Genomic DNA, 20055 nt, shown 5'->3' with positions numbered 1-20055 from the left:
ACCCACGAGTAAGGAGAAATTAACTACAGGCCTGAAATTTTACAAAAAAATGATGCATTCAACTATCTGAAAGGTGCAAAAAACTCCTCCTAGAAATGGTAATGAGCTGCAGGAAACAAATCATCCATACAGGCACTTGATATTTAATTTGAAACCTTTCTCTCAACAAAGCAAGGAAAGAAAGACATTCTTCAAAGTGATCAAGCAATGCAGAGCTTCAGAGTCTCGTTTGTTATGAAATTCAACCACAAACCATGCTTGTTGCTAAAATACACATGTTCACACAACATATAATCAATTCTAGGTAATAAATGATGCTTACCTACCAAATTTACCTCTAGGCCCTGTTTCACGCATCCAAACCCTGCATTTTAATTAAGGTCTCTTTACCTTCTCAATCAACAAAACCATGTCTTTTGATATTTCCTGTAGAAAAAGCTCAAAAGACGATTTATTTCCAAATCCATCACCACAACATCCACCAAAAACTGTTCCAACCCCACCAGTTTGGTTTATTTTCCTTGCTGCAAACATAGGCAGCAGCTTTGATTTAAATGACCATTGTGCTTCCTTATACTCCTTCAGCTGTCTGTTGTCCTCAATGCCATTGATACATAACTCCCAATGTCATTATTGATGTCATCAAAGTTTCATATAACATGTGCCTGAGAGCATGAATTATGGTTAGCTCAAACTACAAACAATACTTACCTTTTTTCAACATGTAAATGTAACATAACTTTAACCTTCGTTTCTTCAGTGCCTTTTTTTTTTTTTTTTAAACATAAGCGGAGCCATTTGTTTTTTTCTCACTGAATATCTGTTTTTTAACCGAATGTATAAAGGATGCCAATTTAGCCTTAGGTATTTTCAGTGCAAATATTATTATTATTATAATTAATTTTATTTTTTAAATCACATCCAGCCAACTCCGCTGGCCATGTCTGTGCCCAACTCCCAGCAGGCAGCCAAGCATCTGCTCCCACCGTTATGAGAGTGGTAGACCATGGAAGTACTGCAGTTCCTCATGGGAGGGCTGGGTCCTGTGGCATATATTTTTACCGAAGTATGATATATAAATATTATTTCCCCCAGGATTGTCCTTGGTCGCCCCCAACAAGTAGTGGGACTGCTGAGGTATTTTCTCATGCGTTGTGGCCAGCAAAAACAGATTGCTTGCTACCATGGAAACTGTCCCAGTCCACAGTATTTAAAAGGCCATCCTAATCAGATGGCCTATTCTTTTTTTTATTTTTTTTATTTTGGACCATCCACCCAAATATACTTAGCTTTTTAAACTCACCAAGTCAAACTCGAGTATATATTAAAATGCACTTTTTAGACTTGGCAGCCTGGGTGCAGTATACCCCCAAATGTTTTGGCTACGCCACTCCTGATTTACTGAATTCATTTTTGTTTGCTTAAGAACTACCACCACTTTACCACTGCCAACCAGTTCTAAAGTGCTTGGGCTGTCCTTTAAACATTGTAAAATTGGACTACACCTAATTGGTGAATACAATTTACACGCAGGTCCCTGGTAAATTTTACTACATGTATCCTGGACCTGTGAATTAAATGCAATTAGTTGGCCTGCAGCAGCCATTGTGCCACCCACTAACAGCCTTTTAAACATGTCTCAGGTCTGCACCTGCAGCCTGTATTGCAATTGTAACCATGCTGGTGCCTCCGACTTAACGGTTACGTCCTGGGCAGCACCGCTCAGGTGCCCAGGACGTAACCCTTACATCAAAGTAGGGGCCCTCAGGGAAGCGCAAGCTCTCCCCCAAGGGCCTCACACCCCCGTCCCCTGGGCAGGGATGGAAGGGGAATCACTTCCCCTTCCACCCCATCCCTCGCTGACACCCCATGGCATCTGATGATCTTGCACTGACCTCATCAGAGCTTCCAGCACAGATCAGAGGATAAATGCTTTTGCAATCATGTGGACGGGCCAAGAGAGGCATCAAAGGAAAGGAAATGTCTTTCTTTCCTTTGATGTCTCTCTGCATTTCTGCTGCCCAAACGCGATGCGACTGGGTAGCACAAATGGCACTAGACACAAGGATTTTTTTTTATTTTTTCTTATTGAATATTAGGGGGACAAAACATTTTTAGGCCCCTGAGGGCAGATCGGCCTATTATGATTAGGCCGATCATCCCCCGGGGGGAAATGGGGAGTGACCCCTTAGGTAAGGGTCATTCCCCTGGGTGGCAAATTTATTTTAGGATTGGGGGCAGATCGGCCTATTTTTATTAGGCTGATCCGCCGCCCCTTGGGGGCAGAAACCAATAGGCCCCAGGGATTTTTTTCTTGTGCCAATTTGACTCACTGGGGAGAAATTTATTTTAGGCCATTTCTGCTCCCCTCGGGGATTATCCTATTTGTATTTGGGCCGATCTGACCCAGGAGGGCATAAACCACTTAGGCGCCAGGGATTGGTGTGTGTGTTTTTGTTTGGGGGGCAGCCCCTTGGGGAAGGGTCACTCCCCATTGGGGAACATTACTGTTGGCCATATCTTCCCCCCTTGGGGGCATATCGGTCTATTTTTGGAAGGGTCCATCTGCCCCCAAGGGAAGTTTTTTTTTCCAAAGATGGTGGGGGTATGGCCATACTCTGACCCCAAATAAATGGGGCCAAAGTTGTTCTGCCCCAGGTTGGGGGGCAGAAAAGTATACTAGATGGAATTTAAAAAAAAATAGTTGGGTGGTGGCTACCAACCAGTATGGGCCTTGTTATGCACCCACCCCAACTGAAGTGGGTAGCAGTCGTTCAGCTCTCCCCCCACACACTAAAACATCTTATCCCACGGCAATCAAGAGGACATATGATTATTTTGGGTTTTGGTTTTGCATTTGGGCCATGAGATCTTGGCTAACTTTCAAAATCATCCCACTTGGAATGGTGAGGGCTGCACTTTTTGGACTTTGGGAAGCTGCCATGTAGAAAAAAAAAGACCTAGACACATTTGAAAACTAAACAACTATTTGATTCCAGGGTGGTGTGCTTCACATGCACCCCACACCATTTTCTTACCTACAATGTCCTGCAAACCTCCAACTTTGCCTTTCGGAATCTGCAGGAATCCACAAAATTCCTACCATCCAGCATTGTCGCCTCTATACCAATTAAAATTCTGTCCCACTTGTCAGCCTAAAAACATTTTTTTTCAAACTGCCCTTTTGGACCGGCTTTGGTTTTCCCACAATTTCGACATGTTTTGGCTCTTCCCTGTCACAGGCACTTGGCCGATCTACACAAATTAAGTATCATTTTTACCGGGAGACTTGTCCTGTGCAGTGATCCCACACAGAAATGTGGGACAAATTAGATTTTTCAGCTAAATTTGAGGTTTGCTGTGGATCTGGGTAAGAAAACATTGGGGATAGTTTTCAGAAGGGTTTGGTAGGATTCCCTAGATGGCTGCTGAGCCCAGGACCAAAATCGCAGGTCCCCACCCCCTGCAAAAACAGTTTTTGTATTTGATAATTTGATGTGTCCTCATAGTGTTTTGGGGCATTCCCTTTTGCTGGCACTAGGCCTACCCACATAAGTGAGGTATCTTTTTTATTGAGAGGCTTGGAGGAACACTGGGTGGTAGACATTTCTGGCTACTCTCAGATTCCAGAACTTTGTAACTGAAATGTGAGGAAAAGGTGTTTTTTTGGCCAAAGTATGAGGTTTGCAAAGAATTCTGGGTAACAAAACATGGTGAGAGCCCCAAAAGTCCCCCCATCTTGGATTCCCCTAGGTGTCTAGTTTTCAAAGATGCACAGGTTTGGTATGTTTTTGTAGGTGCTGGCTGAGCTAGATTCCAAAATCCACAGCTAGGCACTTTCCAAAAAACACGTCAGTTTCTTTGGGAAAATGTGATGTGTCAATGTTGTGTTTCCATTAGTTGGCATTAGGCCTACCTATGCAAGTGAGGTACCATTTTTATCCGGAGACTTGGGGGAACACAGAATAGCAGAACAAGTGTTTTTGCCCCTTGTCTTTTACTAAATTTTTTCCTTCCAAATGTAAGACAGTGTGTAAAAAAAGACGTCTATTTGACAAATGCCCTGTAATTCACATGCTAGTATGGGGACCCCAGAATTCAGAGATGTGCAAATAACCACTTCTTCTCAACACCTTATCGTGTGCCCATTCTGGAAATACAAAGGTTTTCTTGATACCTATTTTTCACTCTTTATATTTCACCAAATGAATTGCTGTATACCTGGTATTGAATGAAAACGCATTGTAAGGTGCAGCTCATTTATTGGCTCTTGGTGAACCTACAAGCCCTATACATCCCCACAACGAAAAGAGTCCAGCAGATGTAACGGTGTGTTGCTTTAAAAAATCTGACATTGCAGTAAAAGTTAAGGAAAATGTGAAGAAAAATGGCTGTTTTTTCACATCAATGTAATTTTTTTTCTTATTTCAGCTGTTTTTTTTCTGAAGGAAATCCTTGTAGGAGCTACACAAATGACACACCTTGCTGAATTTATAATTTTGTCTACTTTTCAGAAATGTTTAGCTTCCCGGGATCCAGCATTGGTTTCACACCCATTTCTGTCACTAATTGGAAGGAGGTGAAAAGCACAAAAATAGTAAAAGTGGGGTATGTCCCATTAAAATGCCAAAATTGTGTTGAAAAATTTGCTTTCTGATTCAAGTCTTCCTGTTCCTGAATGGTGGGAAGCTGGTGATTTTAGCACCACAAACCCTTTGTTAATGACATTTTTCCTATATTTTGGCTAATTTCTTGGTCTACTTCAGGGGAACCCACAAACTCTGGGTACCTTTAGAATCCCTCAGATGTTGTAAAAAAAGGACGGAAATTTGGCATGGGTAGCTTATGTGTACAAAAAGTTATGAGGGCCTAAGCAAAAACTGCCCCAAATAGCTCAATAAAGGCCTGGCATGTGAGGGAGAAAAAGCCTGGTAGCAAAGGGGTTAAAATGTCATGTTGACCTAGCAAAATAAACCTTTTGCCAGGCCTAAACCTTCATTTTTAATACTTGTATATCACCACAAATGTAGGCCCTAAATGTTCCTAAGGCAGGCCACACTGTATTTAAAAAGTACAACATGTATGCTCAAGCTTTACATGTCCTGTCAGTGAAAAACTGGTAAAGTCAATTTGTTCTGTTAGATGGTCTCTCACCTATTGACTAATAAAGAGTTACCTTATTACATTTAATAAGTGATCACATCAGATTGAAAGCAGATAGACATATGCGGTTTGCACTCAAATCAATTAAATTTGTTAAACATATAAAGTCAAATTTTAATTTAGAATTCTGAAAATGTGTCCGTTACCAAAAGGTGGCCTTTTCCTGACCCAAGCATTTGTGCATTCGGCCAGTATCCTGGCTCACATGACTGAATTGCTCTGCAGTTGAGTTTTGTGCATTTCCAATTCCAAAATGAGGGTGAAATGAGTTTGAGACATCAAGGTCTTGGACCTGTCACTCCAGGGGGTAGGAAGGACTATCTGGGGAGAAAACCCCAGGGTTAATTAAGGGATACACACTCCCAACTCTGCAGAGTACCCTTAGACCCCAAATTAACCTACGCTGCTAAAACGTCAAGCTAGATTTTTTTATTGTTCCTTACTGCGAAATATATATATATATATTTTTTAGTGACCCTCACCCACTTTAGCAGTGGCATGCTTCATCAGCAGGTCCAACCACAGCCACTAAAAGCCAAGGTGGGTTCAACTAACTTCTGGGAGCACTTAAATAGAACCTACCAGTGGTCTAAAGATTAAAAATAATTTACTGATCAGTAATTAGATTTAATGAGAGAAAACAGGGCTGATTGCAGAGGCCCCCTAACGTTTTACCCCCATTTTTCAGTTTTTGCAGGTGTTTTCCCAACTGCTGGTGGCCTGGGTACTGCTAACCAGTTCCAGGGCCTGTGCTCTGTAAAATCAGTATGCAAATTAGGCTAATTATAATTGGCTAAGTCAACCTACCTAAAAGTCCGTAGTATATGGTAGGGCAGGTAGGTTTAGGTACCCCAGCATAGGCGCTGCACAGCTGAGGTGCCCAGTGTCATTTTAAAGGCAGGCCTGCCTTGCTGGATGCTTTTAAATTAAGGTTACATGCAAATTCGACTTTGGAATTAAAAGTAGTTCCAAAGCCTTAAACTACCTTACCTTACCATTGTTGGATTTAATTTTACCTAAAAGTTGCCAACTTCAGCCCTGTAGTGCTTTCTCTGATTGGCCAGCCTTTGGAAGCTTGGTTAGGCTGCCTTGATGAGGTGTGAAGTAGTCTGGGCTGAACAACAAAAAGGAATGCACTTGTGGGAGATCTTCCATAGCAGATGGGGAAGTAGGTGGGGGGGAGGGCTGCCAAACCGGTCTTGAAAGGCCAGGAAGGACATTTGGAGCAACCTAGCACCTCCCTCACATCCTGCACACCCAGACAATTAGGTGCCCCTTTGTTTAGATTAGGAGAGGGTAGGAGAAGGGTGTGTTTAAGCTGTTTAGCCACACCAGTGGGTGAGCTCAGCCAGATGTAACCTCCAAAAATCAGTTTCAGCCATGATTGATTTTTGAGGAATGTTGCTCCCTGGGATTGATTTTTGCCACACCCAGGAAGTGGTCATCACAGGGGGATCCCTGTCCCTGATTGGAGAACCAAAACCCACTTGGTTTTCACCCAGGAGCAAGGATGGATGAGTGAGCTGCACCCACACCTCAGTTCCCTACCATATCCCAACAAGGAAGAACATCAGAAGAAGAAAGACAGCCCTGCTGGACCCCGGGACCTGCACCTGGACACTGCACTCTGAAGGACCGCACCAGCTACACACTTGGGCTTCACCATTAAAAGGACTGTCTTCTACTGCTTCAAGAGGTACTCCCTGTTTGCTACAGGTACAAAGGAGCTGGCCAGAGTCCCCTGCATCAAGTCCTTCAAGCAGAGCCTAGCTGACCAGCGCCCCGTGGCCATTTGAGGATTCTGAGCAGGTGCATTCTGGGAATTGTAGTCCCAACTCCCAAGGAGCAACTCAGCTTCTGGAACCTTGGATCAAGTTGTGGACACATCAAGGAACCAAAAAGGACCTCTGGAAGAAGATCCAGACATTTGGAGCAACTCCATAAGTTGAAGAGGTGCATTGTGGGAGGTTTAGTCCCAGACCCCAAGAGGCAAACCACAGCCTCTGAACCCTTCTCTGGTACTGTGGACCACTTTCCTGAATCAAGAAACACTTCTGAAAGTGAGTGTGACAGTGTTACCTCATGGTGGCCTGAACTCTGGGCTTTGTTCCTTTCCAGTGTATTTTTTTTTTGTTTAACTCTGAGCGCTATTTGCTTCTATGAACTAGAAAGCATTCATTCTTTAAAAATTCATATCTCCGGTTCCCCTTATCCGAATAAATCAGAGTTGGATTTTTATTGTGTTTTACTTATTTGGGGGCATATTTATACTCCGTTTGCGCCGGAATTGCATCGTTTTTTTTTACCCAATTCCGACGCAAAACTAACTCCATATTTATACTTTGGCGTTAGACGCGTCTAGCGCCAAAGTCCATGGAGTTTGCATCATTTTTTTACGTGGACACCTACTTTGCGTTAATGAGATGCAAGGTAGGCGTTCACGTCTAAAAAAGTGACTCTGAGGCATGTGTGCCGTATTTACACTCCCGGGCAAATATCACGCCCGGGAGTGGGCGGGTAAAAAAAAATGACATACGGCCGCTTTTGCGCCGTTTTTTAGCGCCTGCAAAAGGCAGGCGTTAAGGGACCTGTGGGCTCTGAAGGAGCCCAGAGGTGCCCTCCCATGCCCCCAGGGACACCCCCTGTCACCCTTGCCCACCCCAGGAGGACACCCAAGGCTGGAGGGACCCATCCCAGGGACATTAAGGTAAGTTCAGGTAAGTCTTTTTTTTTTTTTGTGGCATAGGGGGGCCTGATTTGTGCCCCCCTACATGCCACTATGCCCAATGACCATGCCCAGGGGACAGAAGTCCCCTGGGCATGGCCATTGGGCAAGGGGGCATGACTCCTGTCTTTGCTAAGACAGGAGTCATTTCTATGGGGGTTGGGAGTGAAAAAAATGGCGCAAATCGGGTTGAGGCGAAAAATTTGCCTCAACCTGACTTGCCCCATTTCTTGACGCCCAAGCCCCATATCCCCCTACACCGGCGCTGCCTGGTGTACGTCGTTTTTTTCCACGCACACCAGGCAGCGCCGGCGGCTAACGCCGGCTAACGTCATTGATTAAATACGGCGCCCGCATGGCGCTTCAGAATGGCGTTAGCCGGCGCTAATTTTTTTGAACCAAAACTGCGTTACCGCAGTTTTGCGTCAAAAAGTATAAATATGGGCCTCACTGTTTTGTGATTTTTAAATGCTTTACACATTAGTCTCCTTGCCAAGTGTTGAGCTGGGTTTAATTTATTGAGACCTAACTGGACCTAAGTGGAGATTAATGGCCTATTGCTAAGTGCAGGTACTTACCTGCCCTTACCAATAATCAATTTTCCAACATTTTTGGTGCACAATGGTGGGATGCAGTACTGGTTTAATAGCACACTTCAGTGTTAAGTGAAATAAGTTAAAAATCCTCTAAATTGACCTAGAGCAAAAGTATTTTTGATTTTTTAAATTGGGCTAACTATACATCATTTTTTTATTTTTCTAAATTGTTCTGATCAACTGGTGCTAAAGCTTTTCTCTAAGAGTAACATAAAACATAAGGGAGACCATGGAGTTTGATCTGGCAAGCCTACCCACACTTACTACAGCTGAGCTTAGTGTGCTGTGCAGAAATAGGGTACTATCTGTTGCTAACAACCTTAGGAAGGCTGTGATGGTTAGGTCCCTTGATGCCTGGGTAGTGCAGAAAGAGATAAAGCTTCAGAGGTAGGAAGGGAGAGGGAAAATGTGCTAAAGAGTGTACTATCTGTTGCTAACAACCTTAGGAAGGCTGTGATGGTTAAGTCCCTTGATGCCTGGGTAGTGCAGAAAGAGATAAAGCTTCAGAGGTAGGAAGGGAGAGGGAAGATGTGCTCTCCAACCTCCAGGAGGAGGAGGATAATTGCCTTACTGTAATCTCAACAGCTAGGGCCTCATCCAGAGCTAGAGGGAATGGAGGGTCTGTGGTATCAGACCAAGAGGAAGCAGAACTGACCTCAGGAAAAGGGAACTTGAGGCCCAGGTAGCCCACAAAGCTTTGGAGGCAGAGAAGTTGGCTCTCAAGAAGAAGTGGGCAAGGATTGAACAGAGAGATAGTGGCAGCGATAGAGAAGTGGAGGTGTCCATGGGTGGCGGGATCTTGTCTATCAGAGTAAAAGTCCTTGTAGAAGCACAGCAGTCCTTCTTGGCAGAGTGTCCACAGCTGCAGAATATACTAATCTGGTAGTGTCAAATGTTCAGTTCTTTTATGCAGTTGTGCCTTTGAACTGGGGGTTACTTCAAAGAGGGGTCTTTGAAATGCACAGAGGTCTTCTGTTAATGTTCTGTCGCCAGACTCACTGTAGTGGGTTGGTCAGTTCTTTGTGTGGAAACGGGACACTGCTTATTCAGGTGTTATTCACAAAAAGTGAGGGGGGGACTGGGAGGTTGATTGGTCCAGTGTATGACCTCCCTACTCATAACATGATAATCAAAAAAGGTACACTGTTGCAAAAGACATAACAAACAATTCCTTAGAAAATGAGAATAGGATTGCTACAGAAGCTAGGCCCTCTCAGAAGCAGGAGCCCTCAGGTTTCATCATCAGGCTGCAATGTCTGACAGGACCCTAAACGGGGTCACCAAGCCAACTTCTGAGTTAACTTAAACAAACCAGTGGAGAGAAAAGGAAAAATATACAAAATGTATGTGCAATTAAAAATGACTCAACTCTCCTCAAAAAAATATTTTAAATAATGGCCTTTTACTCTTTCAAAAGTATGTGGTTGGTAGTGCTGTTTCTGTCACTACCAAAAAGTCAACATGCTTTGCGCCTACTTGCATCATAACAGATCTATTGGCGCTTCTTCAGGACTGTCATTACTCTTCTCCAATCAAAAATGGAACAATTAATGATATTGCACAGGTAACTAAAGGTGAGATTGTACTCACTTACTTATTTATTGAGCTCCTGCCCATTTCCCAAGCCTGGAATCAAAAAACAATATGATTGAAGTATGATGCTAGTATTTTTAAATACCAACACAATTAAAACGTAAATATGCAAGATAAAGAAGACACAGGAAATTGATATGCTTCAATTGAATGACAGAAAGGAAAATAGGATGTTAATGCAAACTTACCACCTCATCTGGGGGCAAAGTATCTTTTAAGTCAGGAAGTCCTGGTGATTTGCCATGTTTCCTGAAGGAAGGGATAAATATGCCCACAACAATTGAGAAAGTTGCTAATTGTACGTAAATGCCTAAGCAGGAATAGCCTGGAAATATCTCAGACTCTCCATTTTCACACAATGCCACATTAGCACATCATCCGCATAGAATGGCATTCTAAAGGCAAAAAGGAGCATGCATCAACACAAAATCTCCATACGTCAGATACACCAAGGAAAAACAGATGCCATCTCCACAAGTCAAGCAATCGGTTCCGTTAAATCAAGCATGGGGAACCGACTCTCGTTCACCTTATTATTTGTGAAACCCTACTGCAGGCATGAGATCTATGTAAATAAACATATAAACCAATATTGCGTTTAAAGACCAGTGAGACCAGAAGGTGGTGCGAGGTAATCGATTCTAGTTCTGGAGTTTAAAGAAACCCCATACCTAATGTAAAAGTAATGTTCATTAGAACGCTAACTACCGACACAAACACACAAAAAAGCGAAAAAAGCAACCGGAAAGGTACAGCACATGCAACCTGTATTGCCCACCAAGCAGGTTCTATGCTGCTGCTGGTCGCAGGGGTACTGCTGTTGCAGTACACCAAAGAAAATACGCAGAATGGGAAAAACAAGTCGTGTTTTACCTCTGAGGGAGTTCCGGTGATTTGTTGTGCCTAGGGAAGACGCCGTCTTTCCGATTTTGAAGGACGTGCTAGGTTATGCCATCCAATCACAGACCAACTAGGACAGAAGATCACGGAAACAGAGAGAGGACTAAAAAAGACCCCACAAGTACACACGCCACCGAAGTTACTGACACAAAAAATGGGACTGTGGATTCCGTGGCAGGAAAGGATAAAAAAATACTGCTAATATGACAAAACTATCATGGGGTAAGAAGGATTATTCCGACTTTTGAAATTGGAAAAGGCGGTTCTTCTGAGTATATTCTTAACGGAAGAGATGTAACTATGGATTTCAATTAGCTAAAAAGGATTTTTATCAGGCTCACAAGTCGAAAAAAAAGAAAAAAATTGAAAAAAGTGACGAAAAAACCCAAAGAGCAACAAAATAATACTACTTCTTCAGGCACAAATCTGCAAAAAGTGGAAGGTATAATTTTATAAAAATTGGTGTGTTGTCTCTCGAATAGCGGGGTCTCATGTAATTACCAAACATCACTTTAAGGTGCAGCTCAGCAGAAAGTAGCTGCCATGATGCCGGGGGTGTAGAGATCCAAGTCATAATATGTGCTACAGAAATGGTAGCCACCTTAATGCCAAGGGTATCGAAATCCAAAACCAGTGTTATGTACTACAGAAATGGATTTGACCCCATAACTGTCAGGGAAAGTCAAGAGCCTAGACAACATAATAATCATCTATAACTCCCCGCAACACTTAACCAGGGTATCTCATCGTTCAGCCCCAGAATGTGTGTGCCCAATCTGAACATTCAATGTTGTTCGACTCTTCAAAGTGTTTTCGTGGGTGACTGCACAACTTCTAGGATGATCCACCAGAGGTCATCCGGAGTGTGCTTGGCATTGAAGTTATGAATACTGAGTTTCGTTGTCAAACGCCCACATCGAATATTGATTATTGTGTTTTGATTATCATTTTGATTATCATATTCAGGTGTTATGTCAGCTACTTCCTCACATCCTGCCTGGATGACCCATCAACATGCAGATGGCCACTCATTCACACCTACCCTTCCCTTGTGCGATGTTGCCTAGAGGGAATGCAGAAACCAGCAGTCAGCCCAGCTCAGACGTGTATTGAAGACAGGCTGCAGGCACGCACGGCTAAGAGCAGGAAAATGCCATATTTATAAAAGCGGCATTTTCCAAATTATAATACTAAATTTGACTTTACCATTAAAGAGGACATATTACAACCTCAGGTACTGAACATGATAGGTCTACTCCTTTTCAATCAGGAATTACACTTTATCAAATGTAATAATATGGAATCTCTAATACTATCCTATGAGAGGGCTAGGCTTCACAGTAGTGAAACAAATTTGGTAGTTTCACTACAAGGACATGTGAAACAAAGATATTTATCCTGCCATGCAATTACATGGCAGCCTGCCCTGTTGGCTACATTGGACCTACCTTATGGGTGATATGTAATGAAATAGGTGTTCAAGACTTGTCAATGGTTTTTAGATGAGTATGACCAGACGTGTGTCCTGTGCTTCTCATGCCACTGGATTCAAGCTAGCCTGGCTGATGAGGGTGAAACCCTGAAACCGGTCCCAGGATGCTTGTTTCTAGTCCAGGGAAGACCTGGCCTGGCAGTTTGGGCTGGACTGTTCCCATGGGGAACAGGGTCAAGACTGATTTGCATATGGCTGGGTCCAAACTGGAATGGCATGGAAAACAAAAAAACGATGGATTTAGGCCCAAATCTCTGTACTGGGGGTGAATGTTTGACATTGTTCAGCATTCCGTCCATCACTTGTTGTTTATGCCAAAAGGGCATGTGTGCTTTACACGTACATTTTAAAAATGCATTTAAAAAGCAGTTTTACATTTTGCACATGGTTACCACCAGGTTCAACCTAGTGGTAAATAACGATTCCTAAATGCCCCAATCACATTTAGAAATGGCTTCATACTAGTGCTAAGAAAACGCAAATAAGGAATCCTTATTTGCGATTTCTTATTTAGAGAGTCGCAATTTGCGACTCTCTAAACAGGGTCGCAATTTTAAGGAATCGCTATTTTAGCGATTCCTTAAAATTGCGTTCAGAATGTCTTTCATACATTCTGAACTGGGCTTTCGCACTGTTTGCGAATGCAAAAAACCTTGATACATCTGGCCCCTAGATGAGGTAGTACATGCACTTTAGCACTGATTAGCAGTGGTAAAGTGCCCAGAGTCCTAAGGCCAACAAAATAGATCAACAAAAGAGAGGCAAAGTAGGCAAACAGCCTAGGAGAAGACAACATCAAGGCTGATTTTTTTAACACACACACACACATTGCCCCCGACTTAAGGCTCATTGAGCCCCAGGGACTACCACATCCTGGGGGAGATTATGAAAAATATGCTGGGGGCCGTGTGGCAAAATTATTTGTAATGAGGAGGCCCATACGGCCTCCCCCACAGCCCCAGGGACCACCACCTCCTGGGGCTAAATAGCAAACAAATTTGGGGGGGGGCAACGCAGCCCGCCTGCAGCACCAGGGACTACCACCACTCCAGGGCTAAATGCCAAGGACTGTGTCCTCCCTGGCACTAAATAGCAAATTAAGTTGGAAGGCCGACCACCTATCCTGGACTAAGATTGAAGGAAGGGGCCATGCAGCCCCCCTCTAGGAGCCATAGATGGCCCTAGGGATCGCCGTCCTCCTGGGCCATTTCTTGCTATGTCCCTGGTTGCTGAGCCCTGGACATGGCTGTTTGCTCTGACTTGGTGGGAGCTTTGACAGCTCCTGTCTAGTCAGAGCAAACACTCTGCTTCCAGCAGGCAAGGTGCTCTCATCCACTGGAAGCAGAGGTTGCATCTCTTTCCCTACCTGCAGACATGCAGGCAGGGAAAGAGATTAAATTATTGCTTTTGCAGACTGGGAGCTGCATGCTTAAGCAGCTCCCTGTGTGTAAAAGCAATGCTGGCTCCTACAGGCAGCCTGGAGCTGGATGGAACCGCAGGAGCCTTGAGGTTCCCCCCCACAGTCCCATTGTACACTGGGTGCCCTGGGGGGGCACCCAGGAAATTTGGCTGGGCCCCAGGGGACCTGTGGCTGAAATCAGTCTGTGGAGGAGGGCCAAGCAGTCCCCCTCTATTGAATAATGTTGGGCCCCGTGGGATGGGGACCCTAGGGACGAAATGAGCCAGGGGTGGAGGGCCACATGGTCCCCCTCCTGGACACTGGCCATTTACCCAATGAGGTAGCATTTACTAACTAACCAGTAGAAAGTACTCCAGTTGGTCAGACATGTAGTGCAAAACTGTGGACACTTGTTGGATAAACATGCAGATGAGGTGTTCTTGCCATGATGGTCATTTTGCAGAAATGAAACCTCAAAAGGAAGCAATAACAAATATAAATGAAGCAGGTGCCCCAGTTTGAGCTCCACTTCTGCAAAGGACAAATAATCCTATCTGCCTGAAAAAGGCAAAGCAAGCGTGTTCACTTGACAACTGCATATTGAAAAATTATCTGAAATCCTTCATGAAGGTAAACATTTCTTTCATCAATTTGCATCTATTGGAGCGCAATCTGTGACAAATGGGTTCTTCCTTGTCCCCTCTTGGTAAGAGCAGAGCACATGGTTCTCCCTTAAAATTGTTACAAGTATGTAAATATGCAAATCACCTTAAAGCCCCACCTCCCTTGGCCCACACACCTTAGTAGTATGCAAACATCGCCCCACCTTTTGCAGGATGATGGACAGTTTAGCAAAGGGGACCCCAGTGCTCTTACTGTTGATTTTGGTGGAGTGTTCTTGATGCTGAGGAATAGGAGGCTATCCCTACCGAACAAAGAGGTACTTACATCATAAAGCAAAGAGAAAGGACCCTGGTTTGTTGGAGATGTATGTCTTTGTAGTCTTGTTGGTCTCTCTATCGGAGGATTTATGGTATCACAGAATTCTTGAGAAAGAGGCCAGAGAAACAATCACACTGCAAAATGCACACAAGGTCACTGGAGATATTTCCTTGTGGTCCATTTTGCAACTGTAGTGTGGAACACACAGGACATTTACCCAACAAGGGTCGGACTAACTAAACAGTCAAAAGTACTTCAGTTGGGTAGACATTTTGTGCAAAACTGTGGACTCTTGTTGGATACATGGGTAGATCATGTACTCAAGCACAGATCCACTCATACATTCATGCACCCACTCACTGACCCACATAGGCTCAAACAGCTACACAGACCCACTCAGACTCATGCACTCACAGACCCATTCAGATACTCATACACTCATACGCATGTACTCACTCACAGACCTACTCAGATTTTCACACTCACAAATCCCCTTAGAGACTCAGACACTCATGCACCCACTCACAGGCCATCTGAGACACCTAGGCACTCACACTCACTGTCAAAGGTTAGAGGTTACATTTAGAAAATAAGTAAAAAAAACTTAGAAATTCACTGAAAAAAAATCAAAAGTTACAGAGACATAGTTAAGCTCACATTTCACTCAAAATAAACCAATGAAATTCAGCAGTTATAGTTACCTGAGCTAACGAACTTACATCCATACATGCAAACAACCATTCACGAACCCATTCACACATCCATACAAGCAATTACATCTGCTAACTCACCCATACAACCATTCACACAGACTCTTATAATACAAGTGTGGCAAAAATCAATCCCAGGGAGCAACATTCCTCAAAAATCCATCATGGCTGAAAATGATTTTTTGAGGTTGCATCTGGCTGAGCCCGACCACTGGTGTGGCTAAAAATCCTAAACACCCCCCCTCCTAATCTATTCAGGGGGGGGCCTAATTGTCTCGGTTTTCAGAATGTGAGGCAGGTGCTGGGCTACTCCAAATGTCCTTCCCTGCCTTTTAAGACCAGTTTGGCAGCCTTTCCCCCTTCCTGCTTCCCCATCTGCTGAGGGACGATCTCCTCCCACAGGCTCATTCCTTGGTGTTGTTCAGCTCAGGCTACTTCACACGTCATCAGGGCAGTCTTGCCTTGTGGGATTTATTATAAGAATTAATTTGATACCAAACTTGAGGTATCTCTCCTTTAGGGGACTTTATAAATTATAAAAAAGTCTCCCCATTCTAGCCTCTGGAAGCCATTCACTAAAATGAGAGAAAAACAAATTTGGCGATTTTATCTCACCAGGGTTAATACAACTACTTTTATAAGTTCCCTGCTCATAGTTACAAGGACCCAGCCCTAAGGGCACATAGGGCACACCTTAGGGGTGACATATGTAATAATAAGATAGTTTAAGACCTTGGAACTATTCTTAATTCCAAAGTCAAATTTGCATGTAATTTTAATTTAAAAGCAGCCAGCAAGGCAGGTCAGCCTTTGAAATGACACTGGGCACCTCAGAAGTGCACCTATAGGAGCACCACCTATGCTAGGGTCCCTAAACCTACATGCCCGACCATATACTAGGGACTTATAGGTAGGTTGACTTAGCCAATTATAATTAGCCTAATTTTCATACTGATTTTACACAGAGCACAGGCCCCGGGACTGGCTAGAGGTACCCAGAGCACCATCAGAGTCAGGAAAACACCAGCCAAAAGTGAAAAATGGGGGCAAAAAGTGAGGGGACCTCTGCAATCAGCCCTGTTTTCTCACATCACCATTTTCTATTTTAGATCTTAATTAACTATCTCATTGAATCATAGTTCCCTCCAAAGTTTAAGTCTAAAAGAGAATTTAGCATCAGATATTTCGTATTATTGAAAAATTAAAAAGTGTAACCCTGAGGAGAATCAAACCCCTACCACATTATACTCAAACATTGCAGCACTATCATTAGGCCACCAAGGGACCCATTTCTTTAGAATAAAGTCAAGTCCCTGATAAGTCTGAACAAGCATATACGTGTGCTTTATGGAAGATGCTTTCCAAACTAAGTGAAACAAAGTTGTCACGACAAATAGTCCCTTCTGTACTATACTGTGAATATTTAGTTGGCTATATTACCTGGAAATAATCACAAAATGGTGAGAGGGTGCACTTAACGTAAGAATGATTGGCGTGTTGAAATATACCCTAAGGAGCCACCTGCTCCTTTTGACAGGATGTTGAGTTCAATATGGGTGGGAAAGAATTTGAACGTTGTCCAGGTCCTGCAGATTTCAAAACAGACGTGAAAACGATACAGCTATTATCTCGTTGATGCAGATGTCAATCGAGTAATAGGTCGTGCACAGTAGTTGGTATGAAAAGCTGCAACGAAAAACAAAAGCGAGCAAATGGCAAATACGGGCATTCAGAATAACAGTTGCTATGTAAACATCCCCACTAGTTCCTTCACTGTATAGCGGTAAAAGCACTAGGACAAAAAGGTTAGAAAGGTAGGATAGCACTACCGATTAGTGAGTGAGCTGTTCCGGAGAGAAATAACTTTTTTTTTAAATATAAAGATATGGCAAATACTGCTACGTTTCATATGTGCCCGGCACAGAGGTTGAAGCCTGAGTCTGCCATGTGACACGTGTTCCACTCGTGTGAGGCATATACCACAACTCTTCCGGGCTGGGCCCCACCCGAGCACTCACTCGCATTCATGCCGGCGCCCCGGCTCTGCTGGGGCGCCCGCCATTACGGCGACCATATCGAGGTCAGAAACGCAAAAAGGCCCGCGGCGGTGATTGACTTGAATTGAACTCTAATTACCGCGTTAACAGGGTGCACCTGGAACATCTTACAGCCATAAATAGACCGTTCTCCCTAAGCCACTTGTCACAAGCGGTCCAAGGAGAGGACGATATAGGCGCACAGCGAGCGTCCCCTTTGATGTAGTGAGTGGCTGCACGGGTCACAGGCAGCACAGATAAGCCTTCCCTCTTCAATTTTAATCTTACTTTCTACCTGTTTTTATGACTATTATCTATAGCCACTTCGGGTTACTACTTTTTCTATTAAGCAGTATCTCTTTATTTTAGCAATGATAGTGGGTTCCTAGTGGGAACCACCCCCCTAGTGCCCCCCTGTATCGTTCCTGGCTACTCCTATTCCCTCCCCTTCCTCACTTTGTCTTTGTGTCCGTCTCTTTCAATGTCTTCCCTTAGTGTTTGACTATAAGGGGACACTCCCCCTCCTGGATACCAGAGGCTAACAGCCTCTATGAAAAGGGTAAGAATTGTAATTCCCTGCTGTGGTAGGACTGTCCACTTGTATAGATAGATATACCCACTTGGTCACTCCACGCATGTATTTTGCCTATTATGAACATATGTGTTACGTGCATGAATGCATCCCCTTGACACGCGTGCAGTTAGTTGGTTTTGCAGTGCCTTGTGCCACTAGTGTTCTAATTGTTTGTTTATCCCCCATAGGCCGCCTCAAGGTAATTCCTTGGGTAAGGTAGACCTTTTATTTCACACTCTTTGACTTTCACATAGAGTAATTTCCTCCAACGTGAGACGTAGGGATCCTAGGCCCTGACGAATGCCCGAGACCTTCATTGGCTCACTTCTGAGGGCAGAAACATGTTGGCTATTAGTTAGGTGACCCTGTGAGTCCTTGTCCTCACAGAGGTGTCCCAACCCCCGTTTTAACTACACCAGTCAGATACCACTATTAAATTTGTTACTCCTCACAGGTGTCTGCCTAGGTGTTTTTAATTTTTTCAGTAGATTAGCTGGATCCCGATCTTTCCAGAAACAAGTTTATTTACGCACTCCCTCCTGTTCCTTTAACAGAGAGGTTGAGTCCGCCCAGGTGGCACTGTCCTACCTGGGTGGGTCTAGGTGGTCAAATGATGAAGCATGACACTATATAGTGTGTGAGACCACCTAGTCCGTAAAAGGAATTTCCTTCCCCCGCTGTTCCTCCCCGCGCATGCACTCTGCATTTACCTACTGACATTTCACTGACATTACCCTTCCAAATAGGAACACATACAACCCAGGGCTACGCTGATATCCGCGACGCCCTCGTTAAGAGAACCCCGTACTTTCTTGTGTATTTTGAGTTATAGGGAGCTAAGTACGGTGTGTTCCTCCACATTTGTCCCTCCTTCTCCCTCCTCCTCTCTCCATGTGTAATGATATGCCACAGCATGTCATAGTTTTCTGACATGCTTTTTCATGAATAATTGCAGATAATGATAGTGTGTGTTTTCCAAAGGGCTCTTTTTCTCTTAGGTAAACTAAATAAAGCAAAAAAAAAGGAAAAAATAAATAAAAAAAGTATTATGCCTGTCAGGTTTGAACTTTAATAGACAAGGCACATTATACTAGATATCAACCACTATTCTATTCCAACTACCCAAAGGACCTGTTTGCATACCTTAAGCATTTTTATCCCATGGCAATGTTTATCTTACATGCCACAAATTCACAGTTGCTTTCCACGCTTAATAAACAAATAACTCTTCATCTCCTTCACCCAGGCACTGTCCCCATGCATTTATTTTTTTATTATACAAGCTTCCTCTATCTCTCATTCCACAAACTAAGAGATTTCTTTCATTGTAAACCTTGCTCCCCCTTCAACATTCCACAGCATGTCACAAATTTCAAGCATACACTCCCATGACTAAATAGGCCACAAATCGTCCAGTAAGTGCCAGGGGGTGATTTACAATGGTACCTCCTTTTATTTGGCTAACATTTAAAAAAAATATGCAAAACAACTTCAAAAACGATTTTTCTCTGGGTGAGGTTTGAACCCTGGTCAAAAAAGCAACTCAAGTCCATGCTGATAACCACTAAACAAAACACTGCTATATGTAGTTTAGAAGGCAGATGGTCTTGTAACCATAGAGACAGTGATGAAGTCCTTCTTTCATTTCCATTACGATTTTTACGGTACGTGCCACAAGTTCACAGTTGCTTTTCACATTTCAGAAACAAATAACCCTTACTCTCTTTCACCCTGGTACTGGCCCCATGCATTTAATTTTACTATATAAGCTTCCTCTATCTCTAATTCCACAGATCAAGGAATTTCTTTCACTGCAAACCTTGCACCCCCTTCTACATGCCATAGCATGTCACAAATTCCTAGCATGCACTGCCATAACTAAATAAGTCACAAATCGTTCAGACAGTGCCAGGGGTCAATTTACA

General features: G+C 43.5%; 1 long non-coding RNA gene across 1 annotated transcript; it reads right to left on the bottom strand.

Annotated features, from left to right (window-relative positions):
- Positions 1 to 9867: 9867 nt before the first annotated feature.
- Positions 9868 to 11054, bottom strand: LOC138258669 (uncharacterized). Its single transcript, XR_011198493.1, has 3 exons — positions 10951 to 11054; positions 10266 to 10326; positions 9868 to 10110 (listed from the first exon to the last, which is right to left on the bottom strand). It is a non-coding gene; the product is annotated as an uncharacterized lncRNA (long non-coding RNA).
- Between the last annotated feature and the right edge of the window lie 9001 nt (positions 11055 to 20055).

The sequence above is a fragment of the Pleurodeles waltl genome, chromosome 2_1 (genome assembly GCF_031143425.1).
Source record: "Pleurodeles waltl isolate 20211129_DDA chromosome 2_1, aPleWal1.hap1.20221129, whole genome shotgun sequence".
NCBI classification, from domain to species: Eukaryota; Metazoa; Chordata; class Amphibia; order Caudata; family Salamandridae; genus Pleurodeles; species Pleurodeles waltl.
The sequence above is the reverse complement of the archived record's forward strand: the minus strand, read 5'-3'. Positions and strand labels throughout refer to the sequence as shown.